This window comes from Nesoenas mayeri, assembly GCF_963082525.1.
Source record: "Nesoenas mayeri genome assembly, chromosome: 3".
Lineage (NCBI taxonomy): Eukaryota > Metazoa > Chordata > Aves > Columbiformes > Columbidae > Nesoenas > Nesoenas mayeri.
In genome coordinates, this window is record NC_137544.1 from 32,418,696 (window position 1) to 32,430,293 (window position 11,598).

At 37.9% G+C, this 11,598-nt stretch overlaps 1 long non-coding RNA gene across 1 annotated transcript; it reads right to left on the reverse strand.

Annotated features, from left to right (window-relative positions):
• Positions 1-2,283: 2,283 nt before the first annotated feature.
• Positions 2,284-11,240, reverse strand: LOC308039567. Its single transcript, XR_013922029.1, has 3 exons — positions 11,022-11,240; positions 9,542-10,020; positions 2,284-2,347 (listed from the first exon to the last, which is right to left on the reverse strand). It is a non-coding gene; the product is annotated as an uncharacterized lncRNA (long non-coding RNA).
• Positions 11,241-11,598: the final 358 nt, after the last annotated feature.

Below are 11,598 nucleotides of genomic sequence, written 5' to 3' on the forward strand. Positions count from 1 at the left end.
ACAGCATGCACTGGCAACAGTTCAGAATAACGACATTCCTAGGAAGCAGACAGCGACTGGTCTGGGTAAAACAAACTGTAGTATAGGGAATATGAAAGGAAAAAAAGTCTATTCCAGCGCAAGTTTTTAATTCCTTCTCTTAGGCTTACATCTGAGTTCAGTAAGTTGAAAGGTGTTATTCCCTGTCAAAGCTAAACCTATGCAGCTGTGAATACCTGCCAGAAGGATTGCTTTTCTCCTCTATCCAAAGGTTTCCTGCACTGGATCTAGTGATTGCATAGCTGGAAGGAGCATAAGAGCAGTGAAGATATCCGCAGCAAAGCTTTTTTATGCCTTTCTTTTTTTCTGTTTTCTATTCAATCACCCAGTTGGCCAAATTAACTTCATGGCCACTTGATCTCCAGATTCACCCCACAGGAAGTGGGATGTATCATTTAGGTGGCAAGGCTCAGTTACATCAGATTACCTACAAAGTGAAATTGCACTCTTACTTATTCTCTCAGCTAAGCAAGGTGGCAATTATAACCACCAAGGCTGACGTAGGCTGTGTCACACACTATACGCATACCTAAGAACCCCAGACATGCATTTCATACTTAAACCTTGTGAAAATACACTTACCTCTTTGAAAAATAATCTGTTTTTCCATGGCAAGTCTACTTCTCCACTGTTAATTCTTAAGTATTTGTTACTCAGCAGAGAAGTCAGTGGTAATACTCACAAAATAAGATTTATAATATACAACTTTACAACAATATTATGTTACTTTTCACTCTGTGCATGACTAGGTAAGGTCAGACCATTTTAGTAATCTTAGTGAGATCCTAATGTTGTGACAACCTCTATCGTCTCTTAATTCTGTGTTCTGAACCAGGAATTGCGTATTGTTTTTTCCTGTTGTTGTTTCTTTATTTCTTTTCCTTTTCTTGCTATACACATGTACAATGCCTGCTAATGGGGGCTGGGACTTAAAGGCTACCATCTCAAAGCATACAAGGAACAACAGACAATACCCAGGTACACCCATTGGTCTATTCATGGCAGTCTGCAACAATTATATCTGATCATGTATTGTTCACTTTCTACTCAATTCTTTTAATATATTGAATAAGCAACAATAACAGAAGTGTCCAAATGAATCCAGAGTTTAAGTTTCATTCAATTTTGCTTTGAGGTTAAAAAAAAAGAAAAAGAAAAAGCTATCCACCACCATGTTCTTATGCTGCATCTTAGAAAAGCCAAACCAGGGTTTTGGCATTTCAAATTGGTTAAGCTAATATATGTACCCTTTAAGCAGTAGCTGACAGTACTCTGTCTTCTATACACTTAAGTAGCTTTTTAGAAACATATCAACCAAATATGCTTTCTTTTTTTCAATTTTACAAATCACTCATTTCTTCCATATTTTTCTCTCTTCTGGATATAATGTTTTCTTTGATATCCAGTGATTGCCTAAAGCACAGCCTAAGGGGAGGGGAAAAAAAAAAAGAAAAAAAATCAAAGAGATAAAACAGTGACTTTTTTGGATTACAAGACCAACTACCTCAGGCTCCTTTAAAATGCAGCATGAAAACTAAACTACAAAAATAATTTCTGCCATGGCTTTGAAATGATTATTTCAGCCAAACCAGCAAAGTTTCCAAACTGTTGCCAATGCATGTTAGATGTGTCCCAGAATGGCAGCAAGTGAAGCCTCTCACGTACTTTCTCTCTGACTAGGCTCAGAGAAAAGGAATGTAGATCACGCCTGGAGCACAGGCAACACCTATATCATATTTACCAGAGGGCCTCTCCAACTGTCCACAGGATACAGAGGCATCTCCCAAAAGTTGTGGATGAGACCACAGTACTCTTATTGTAAATTCAGAAAGTACAGGTTAATTCAGAGTGAAAGAGAGAAGAGAAACCACAAAACTGTGTGAAAAAGCCCAGATCTGTTTTTCACTGCACAGATTACCAGAGTTATCCAGCATAACGTAGAGAATATCAGCCTCATCTTACCTTAATGTAAGTACAGGATGGTCTGAGGTGGTTCTATCCAGCTACTCTCAACAGAACAAAAATCGCTCCTGCTACCATCCAAGAAGCAGTGGAACTGGTTTCAAGGGTTATTAAGGTAAGCCATGGTGATTAATCATGATTTATAGTCTTGTCTTTCTTATGACATGCACGACAAGTCTCTGTCCAGAAGTACCCACAAGGTTTAAAAAAACTGATCTGTCATCACTGTACTTGAGAGTGTGGGTATACAGTTCTCAGTTACCTTCTACTAGGCACGTCAGAGGTTTCAAAATAGACACAAAATTCCCAGTGGATGAATTATAAAGCAGGTATCATATTACAGCAGCTGGAGATGGAAACAGAACATTTATCAGTATAACCACATTTTTTCTGGTTAATTTGAGGCATATATAATTTCTACCACAGCGCTACATTTGCAGAGAATGTAACAGAAACCACAGAATTAGAAAAAAGAAGAAGAAAAAAAAGCCTTAGCACAGATACGCAAAGTAACTGTCCGGAGCCCTTTTCAATCAGAGGAGAGAAAGCAAGAGCAGGAAGTACAGCCCTGCCTAAAAGCAAGTCCCTGTTTGTAGTGAAAATGGGATCAAATGCAGATGTAAATGTAAGAAAAATTAACCACAATAAAGTTATCACTTGGCTGTGAGAGTCATGAAATTACCAAAACTCTACAGACAACTCACCTGCGCTGGGAATTACTATGAGCAATACCCCTTTTAGTATACAATACACAAACTTCTGTCTTTTAATTCCCTCTTCCTGTTAAGCAAGACTGTTTAATCCAGTGCACCTACACCTGCCTTTTCCCATCTTTTAGACTTTAAGTTTTGTTTTAAAAGTGAATAGCTGTAATGTGTGGATGTTAAATAAAATATCTAGTAATTAGGAAGAGTCAAATAATTGACTCATATACTATACACAAGAGTTTGAATACTATTTTGTTTTTTCCCAAAAACTATGCAGAATTACACTGTTCTGGAAATCACTTATATAGTTGCCAATTTGCCACTTCAATGGAAAACTAGACTTGCATCATACTGATATTCTTTAAAAAAATATAATTTTTAACTTAGCTGATATATAAAAACATGAAGCTGATTTTACGCAGACAACAGAGACTGCACTGGCCAGACGCCTTTGCTGGAAGAAGCGTAACCCCCATGGCTGGAATCCCTTCCTAGTGATGCTGCTTATCATCATGGCAGAGCCTCCCGCTTTTCAGATCCCTAGTTTGTGCTTTCATAAAAATTAGCCAGTGTTTAGCTTTTGGTTGCCTTCCTGTATTACCTATTTTCTAGATGTGAGAACCTTCCACAAGGGAACCAACTGTATTTTTAGTCTCAGAGAAACAGGAGAAAACTGTTGACCTTTGCATCTCAGCTACATAGGACTGAAAGCACATAATACTGCTAATCTAATAGTCACAAGCCAGTGGCTGATTTTTCTAAAGCTTTGGGGCTGCAGATCCTCATTTGCATGGTACAGAGAAGCTGTCTGTCATACTGCACCATCTAACGAACAAAGGCAAGAAGGCACCATGATGCTCAGATACTTGGGAAGCATTTGAAGTCACTCAGATGGAAAACACCAGATATGTAAAGACTAGCTATTTGTACTTTGTTATTGTATCATTTATATATCACTAACCGATATATTTCTGCCTACTTATTTAAGGTCATTTTTCTCTCTGAAGGAGTCAAGTAGGCCTACCCAAACCTTTACAGGAACAGAACTACCACTGGGCCTCTTTCCTTTTGAGGATGACAATAAGGGTTAGGGTTCAACTTCAAGCCATTTTCATTTAAAGCAAAGGCTCTAGGACAGAATTACAGCAGGAGGCAGTGATTTCAGACAAACTGCATGGTGGGGTGAAGAGGCCTCAGAGGATTTTTGGGGCATGACTGAGGCCTATTTGGGATGATCTGGTACTGCTCTTTATGAGCAGTTCTCCAATCAAAATCAAGTGAATAAAAGACACAACACAAAAAGTAGAAATAAATAACTTCTATTGACTGAGCTAACTGACTTGCTGATCTTCACATTTTTTGAAGGATAACGATTTTAGGGGAAATTATTTCCATCTGATTGCTTTGAATTCCTATAGTGCCTTATCTATATTGTCCCCTGTGCCGCCTTATCCGTGTGTGGCTGGCAGGAGAAGGGGTGCTGGCTGAAGACAGCCAAGCTGGGGCAAAGCTGCCACGGCTCTCCCTTGTTGCAGAAGCGCACACCAGCTCAGCACTGCCCCGCTATGTGCTCTAAATCCCCGCTTTTGTGTTTCCCCTCAACAGCAGCCTCCTTGCCTGGCATAGCGAGACAAAGCACGGTGCAGCCACATAGTTGCGCTTCATGACTCAGCTGAAAAGACGCGAGTCAAACAGCAACCTCCTCAGAACAACAGGAGCTGCCTATTAACCATCCATCTGTGCACGCGGTGGCAATTTTGCATCATATTTTGTGATTCAGAAGGATTAAAATAGGCACAGAGGAAGAGGAAACCCGTAGAGAGTTTTATTTTTTCCTCCTGTAGGGAGACATATGCCTTTGTAAAAGTGTGTTTGTACAGGTTGCACATTCTCTGAACACTGGAACTTTCATCTGGGCTTCAAAGAGACACAGTTAGTATTTAACTCCCATTGAGTAGAAGCAGACAGATGGATTTAGTTTGGAATTTTGTTTTGGTCTGTTGCCTTTTTTTTTTTTTTAGCATTGGATCCTCAGTTAGAAGTGGAGCCAGCTGCTTATAATTCAATTCCAGTAATTCAAACTTGGTTGCTTGCATTTTGACCACTTGTTTAATACAGTTGGTATTTCAGTGGTCAAAAGTAACCTTTGAAGTTAGCACCCTGTTAAGAAGAGGACTGGGGGGAGGAATCACAGCTCCTGTGGTTTGTGATTTTAGCATGTTCTTTGATTGAAAAAGACTTTTGTGGGTTGATTTTCACAGCCTTTTTCAGTGAGAGGGGATAATTTGAATCCAAAGTCTGTAGAAATGCATGCAAAGTTACAGATATCTATTACATCTAAGCTTGAGTGAACACATTTTGCATGCACTTTGACTGGGACAGTCAAAAACCTCAGCTGCTGCCCACTCTAGAGACAGTCTATTTTTTGCAATAAAGGTCCTAGCTGCACAAAGGCAGCTATACAGACCTTTGACATACACCTGCTTGGTACTTCTGTTTCCTTCCTAAGCCTCTCACAGCTCCACAAACATAATGCAGGCCCTGTTCTCAGCTCTTCAGGATGAGAGAACTGATGAGCTTTTCACAAATTGCTGCCCATTTGCTCTTAAAACAAGGAGTGAGTGCTGACTACTTAATTATTGTTTCTTCCCCCCATCATGATAGAAAGGAGAACGAGGTTGATTTCTACCCCCCACCTGCAGGAATTCAAGTCCACTTCTCCTATGGGAGGGAAAACTTAGGCCTGTGACAGAGAACTATGTGTTTTGTTGCTGGGAATATGTACTTTACCAGTTATATATGACAACATAGCTTTGCCATATGCCATCTCCTTTGCAGATTTGGCTTTAGGTCATACTACAGCAAAATAATTTAGCAGCTGCTTAGCTCTCAATAGCTGCTTAAAGCACCATTGGCATCAACACGACTCCTCAGAGAGATGTTAAATTAACACCACTATCCTTATGTGAATATTCTTCCACTCTGATCCTTCTCTATTGCTATGTACATCTTGTGTTTGCCAGTTTTGTCTATTTTCAAAACCATGCAGAGATGATTAGCAATTCTATCAGTTATGTATTAGCAATTCAAATATCTTGATTTCTCATTCTCTCCACATAAGGGCTTTTAAGCTTAAGCAGAAGATATTTTCATATCGGAAAATATTAACATAAGTAACTGCATTGGCAGTAGATTGCAAAAAATGCACATCTCTAAAGATGAAAGGAGAAAGACAAAGACTGCACTAATTAAGAAAAAAAACCAAACACCCAAACAACATTCAGGTCAAGAAATTAAGGCTTTCCATAGCTATTCCAAAAGAATTTATCCAGTTATGGATAACTTCAGTCTCAGACCTTCAGTCAAGCTGGCTGGCTGCAGGAGCAGTGCTTGACTGTGCATAACGAATGCCAGTTATGATGAAGGTAATGACAAAGACTTTATGACAAATCAGACTCTGGCAAATAATTAATTTCTCTGTAATTGCTCTGGGCTTTATTTTCTATCCTGTCTGTGCAGAACAACACATTATTACCTCACCCTCCCTTCCCCCTCCCCTTAGAGTTATTATGTACTTTCCCAGCTGAACAAAACAACCATGAAAGATGCACTGAGCATGCATATCATGCAAATTTGACAGCATCATAGTCAAATCAACCCCAAATTTAACTTAGTGACATTTTGTACCTTCATACAGTTTAATTTTAAGCTCATTCAGAAGACACACATTTTTTGGTGTCAAAGAAAATGCCCTCCTTTATTTTTTTCTCTCCCCCAACCCCTATATTCAAAAGGCTGTTGAAGTAGTTTTGCCTAAGTAATACCATTAGAGTAACTCACTGCTCAGTGGGACTGGCAGAATTAGATCTCAAATTGAGCTGCAAAATATACCGTTACAGTTTCATTTTAAAGACAGTCACAGTAATGATTCCCTTCATATTGTCACATTGTGACAAAAAGTACCTGTGATTTTTAGAATATTGTGTTTTCCCTAAATTACTTACAAATAATCAGTTGTTGCAGGGCTCTTGCTTAATTTCCTTTTAACGAATACATGGAAAACTTTTTTTCCCCTTGAGCAGTGACTTTTTAAACTTGTACATACAGAAGACACTTGTCACTCATTCTCTCTGAAGCCCAGGTGGTCAAGAAACAAGAAGCAGGAGAAAGAAGGTTGTTGGTGCCCTCACCTCCCTTTTTTTTCCCCTCCTTTCCCTCTCCTTTTACTTTCCCTTTTCATGTCCCAGCCCCCAAATCAAAACCAAATAAACCCTTTGGCTCCATCTTCTCAGCTAGTGAGATGATCCAGAAATAGAAGATTAGTCATTTCTTGCTAGAATGCATCAGCAGAAGAGGGACTCAGAGAAACACCAACAGACCCAAGTTTTCCATCAGAAAACATGACAATATCCAAGTCTGGCTGAGCTAAACTTAAGTGTCTACATGGGAATTTAATTTATGAAAAGAACAGAAAAATTAATAATATATCCATTTCCTATTCTGAAGCAGGCACATGGAAACCTCTGTATAGTATGAAAAAAATTTTAAGAAATTCCTTTCATTAAATTTCCTTCCAAAAAACAATTTATGAAAGGCTGTTAACCACTCTTCACTCAGCTCTACTTTATAGCAAATAGGTATCCTTTAAAGGGAAGAGAAGGCAAACAGAATTTTGGCTTAATAAGCCAGATTTTCTTTGCATTGCCATGCCTTGGGCAACTCCCAGGCACCCTCTTGCAGTGTGTTGCAACCTTCTACAGGTTATGTTGCAATAAAATCAAAATTACCATTATTGTAGAGTTAATCTGCATTCAGTTGAAAATGCACATCAGTACCTGAACCTTCTTTTTAATTACTCCACTACCTGAGTTTTCATGTTTTGTGTCTGATCCAGGCTTGAACTCTGCCAGTGTGTGATCTTATTAAGTATGCTACCGAGGAGCAAAAACCAATTCAGCATTTTTGGAGATTAAAAAGGATAAGGCAAACTACCTCTCTGAAATAACATGCAACACTTTTAAGACAGCACTGCTTAACTGATATGGCCAAACAGTTAAAATTTCACATGGAAATAATTTTTCTAAAAGAAATGCAAATTTCACTGGATTGAGGTATGGCTCTTTTGAGAACTACATTGGCCAGATGCCTATTGGAGCTTCTTAGAAATTACCAAGTGTTACATTAAGTCTGATCAATGGCTTTACACACAATAAAAAACTGATTCCTGAGTCAAGGATTTGAATCAGGTAGATGTAGTTTTAGTCTAAAACCTATGATCAGCCACCATTGTGGCAGCTTTAGGAAGGAAGTGGAAAGGTTGCAATGGTGATTTAATTGAGAGAGTCTCCAGTTTCTCCCTCAAGGTAGCAGGTTTTTACCTTCTGGTATGCCTTTGTCCTGCCCCTCCTCCCCCCCAATTTGGTATGCAACTGGGATTTAAATAACTGGTGGTGTTTTTTCTGGCTGTTTGAATCTTACAAAATGTTAATAACAAACACCTTGACATCAAAGAGTTACTGGGGCTATGTGCAACTCTGCTGTACTTGCCCTCTTGCTAAGGGCAAGAAATTAAAATAAATATAACTCATTGTTTAACTTTCACATCAAACATGGCAAGGATTACTTCTGCAACAGACTACATACACCATCACATAAACTGTAAATAAATTAACCCTTAAGCTATTTTTCAGAATTATAAACATATAGTCCACTAGATAGAGAATTGTAAAAATATTAATAACTGCTGTACAAGTGAAGCATGAAGTAGGCAAATCAGCAAAGCTTTAATTTGACTCTAGCATGGTCTGATTTGTTGGATTAAACAAATGCATTTAAAAAAATGGCTCATTATATTTCTGTACAGAAAAGAGACAAGCACAAGGCTAGCCAACATCTCCTTAAGTGCTTATCCTCATGAGATGCTTCTTATATCTTCAGGTTTATTTACTTCACTGTTGGTGAATACACTACTGTTAGTGTGGTGGTTTCCTCCCGGGGGCACAGTAACAGCAAAATATGTTAATACCAAACCATTCATATCAAACTATATCCTTTCCTTAGCTTCAAGTCAGACATATTTTCTTCAATATAACAACTCAGGCCAGTGCCCTTGTACTAATAGATGCAGCATCTTTACTTGTATGTCTCAGAAAATGATTTGGCCAGCCAACAGTTGTTACAGTGAGAATAATTTATATTTCTTTTTATTTGATTGCTTTTAAATCATGTTATTTAAGAGCAGATATGGTTTTTTTTGAGACACAGGTACACAGGAGAAATAGGAGACCCTCCTAAGATTCTACTCACAGGAACAGCTTTCAAAACACAACAACAGTGTTTTAGCTGTGATGGTTGAGCTCGTAGTGTAAAATAAAAGGCTTGAAGTTTAAAAACATGTCTCTTTTTCCTAGAAGCTACACATTATCCAATAGAAGACACTATCTTTCCCTACAAACTTTGTTTAACTCACCTCCGTAACTCCTAGGCTTTCTCACCCACAGCTTTCCTTCATGGCAAATACTAAAAATATTACAAGACCTGTTAAACTAAAAGGTTCGTTAATTTATCATGGAGTCAAACATTCCCAGAAAGTAGGAGAAACTGGCAAAAAAAGTAAATTGAGAAAAGAAGCCAGAAAAGAAAAAAAATAAAAAGAACACAGAAGCAACTTCTAGGAAATTAACTAAGATGAGCTTTTCACACAGCAAACTTATTCATTACTAGTTACAGAGGAACAGGTCAATAGGAAAGCACCATGCACAGGTGCTGATACATTGTGAAGAGTTACATAAACCTTTGCTAGTTTAGCATTAAAAAAAGCCTATATAACTTACCTCATACTTTTGGATGTCAAATACTCCAAACTTCTTTAAGGTGCAGGACTAAGAGCTGGCAACCTTGGAACAACCAAACAGTGAACTAAAACTCACACCCATTACTTTGTGGCCCTTCCTCTTTGAAAAAGTGCGATGAAGACACTTTCCCAGGTTGTAAAAGACCATGGTTCAGATCTCAAGTCAATATCCACATCACATGCTGTAGGATATTCTGCTAAGAGTTATGCCATCTCTGTTACTAATGATGGTAGAATTTTGCACCAAGTGTTCAAAAAAATATTTAAGCAGAACAGTGTCAGAAGGAGACATCTAGGAGAATGCACTTCAAAGTACCTGGCAACGCTAAGACTTGCTCCCAAAGCAGTGATTCATCTCCTGCTCTGAAATGGGTGAAATCTGGGTTTGAGCCAACTTTTCTCATCCTAAATAGAGGGTTCTTGATGGAACAGAAAGCACAACTTCTTATTCTGGTTTACCTGTTAAGGAAATGCAGCAAAAAACAACAATCACAAATGTTGTTTTCAGGAAAACGCAGTCACTATAAAAACCTGCCCAATTTTTATCAAGATCCTGTGTTATACAGATGAACTGAGACGAGGTACTTCCAAAAATACAGTACATGCAAAATGTTTTTGAGCAGATGAAACTGACTGACAGAGCTGTGCAAACAGGAACATGGCAATGCAATAGACACAGTATCATGATTAGCAGAAAATATTTTGACAGCTTTTTCTTACAGCTTTTCTTTTTTTTGTGAGCATGATACAGAAAGGTAAAACTTAAGTGCTTGGGGGTCGGGGGTGTTTCTTAGTTTAATTTTAAGAGCTTTGTTGAATCAAGAGTAAGACTCTCATGCTATATTTTGATTATTTTAAAATAAAATTTGAAATAGTTATATATTACCTGTTGTCTAGAAATAATGTAAGGATTTGTAGCTTTTTTTTTTTTCAGTCCCAATTTCCAAGCTCATTTAAAAGTTACAGATGTAACATTTTACAGAAGTAATGAGTATTAATGGTGTATTAGATGAGGAGATAAAATTGAGTATGCTGGTCAAGAATTTCTAGACTGCTCAGTTGCTGATATGCCTAAAATTGTTTCAGTTTTAACTGAATCCAATTCAGGCTCATATTAGTGATACAGGGAATGTCTACATTCACTTTATTGCATTTACTCCCTTAAATATCTATATTTAATTCTGATATTCAACTGAACTGTTTTCAAGGATAGGACTAAAAGCATGGGAAGCTGAAGTTTCCAACTTCAGAACAGGTGAAATAGCAACCCTGTCCATGTTATGCCTTGCTCATGATGTATAGAAAAGCAAAAGCATAAATTAAGCTATATCCAGATTTTTTTTTTTTTTGGTAACTTTTTTCCTCTGTTTTTAACCAAGGCTACCTAAAGACTACAAAGTTCTGTAAACAAAGTGAAATTATTCCATTTGATACAGTGTCAGCAGGAAGATAGTACTCACCTGTAAAGCTAGACAAGAACTTCTGAAGCAGGTAATTTTCCAGGAAAATACTAACCATGCCTTAATCCAGTTACCAGTCCTGTTCAGCATACCTGGAGAATAGTGTTCTAACTTCAGGGAGACAGTAATTTTCAACAACCAATGCACATGTAAATATTAATTCAATTTATTGTGGAAACACTGAAGACACAATATAGCTTTAACATACTCCCACTGAACAACCACTAATTTAATCTGAACTTCACACTGTTTATTGTGGAGATGCTGCAGACACAAATACAGATTTAGACAGAGTTCTACCATCAGAGAACATGACACTTCAAGGAAGGTCAAAACAAAATGGCTCATGAAGCTAAAAAGAAGAGGCAGATGCCATTTCCTAGAAATGAAGGAAGGTAGGCTCCACTGGAGCAGCTTTAGTACTGGGCTTTTCTTTTGAATTGGTAGTAAATGAAAAACCCAGAGCCCCATGACTTTATTTTTTACCTATTTGCTCCAATCCAGGAATCTTTGGCACAGGAATTTTCCTTTGCTTTGTAACTACAAGGCTATTTAGCCATTTGTTCTTAACAAGGCC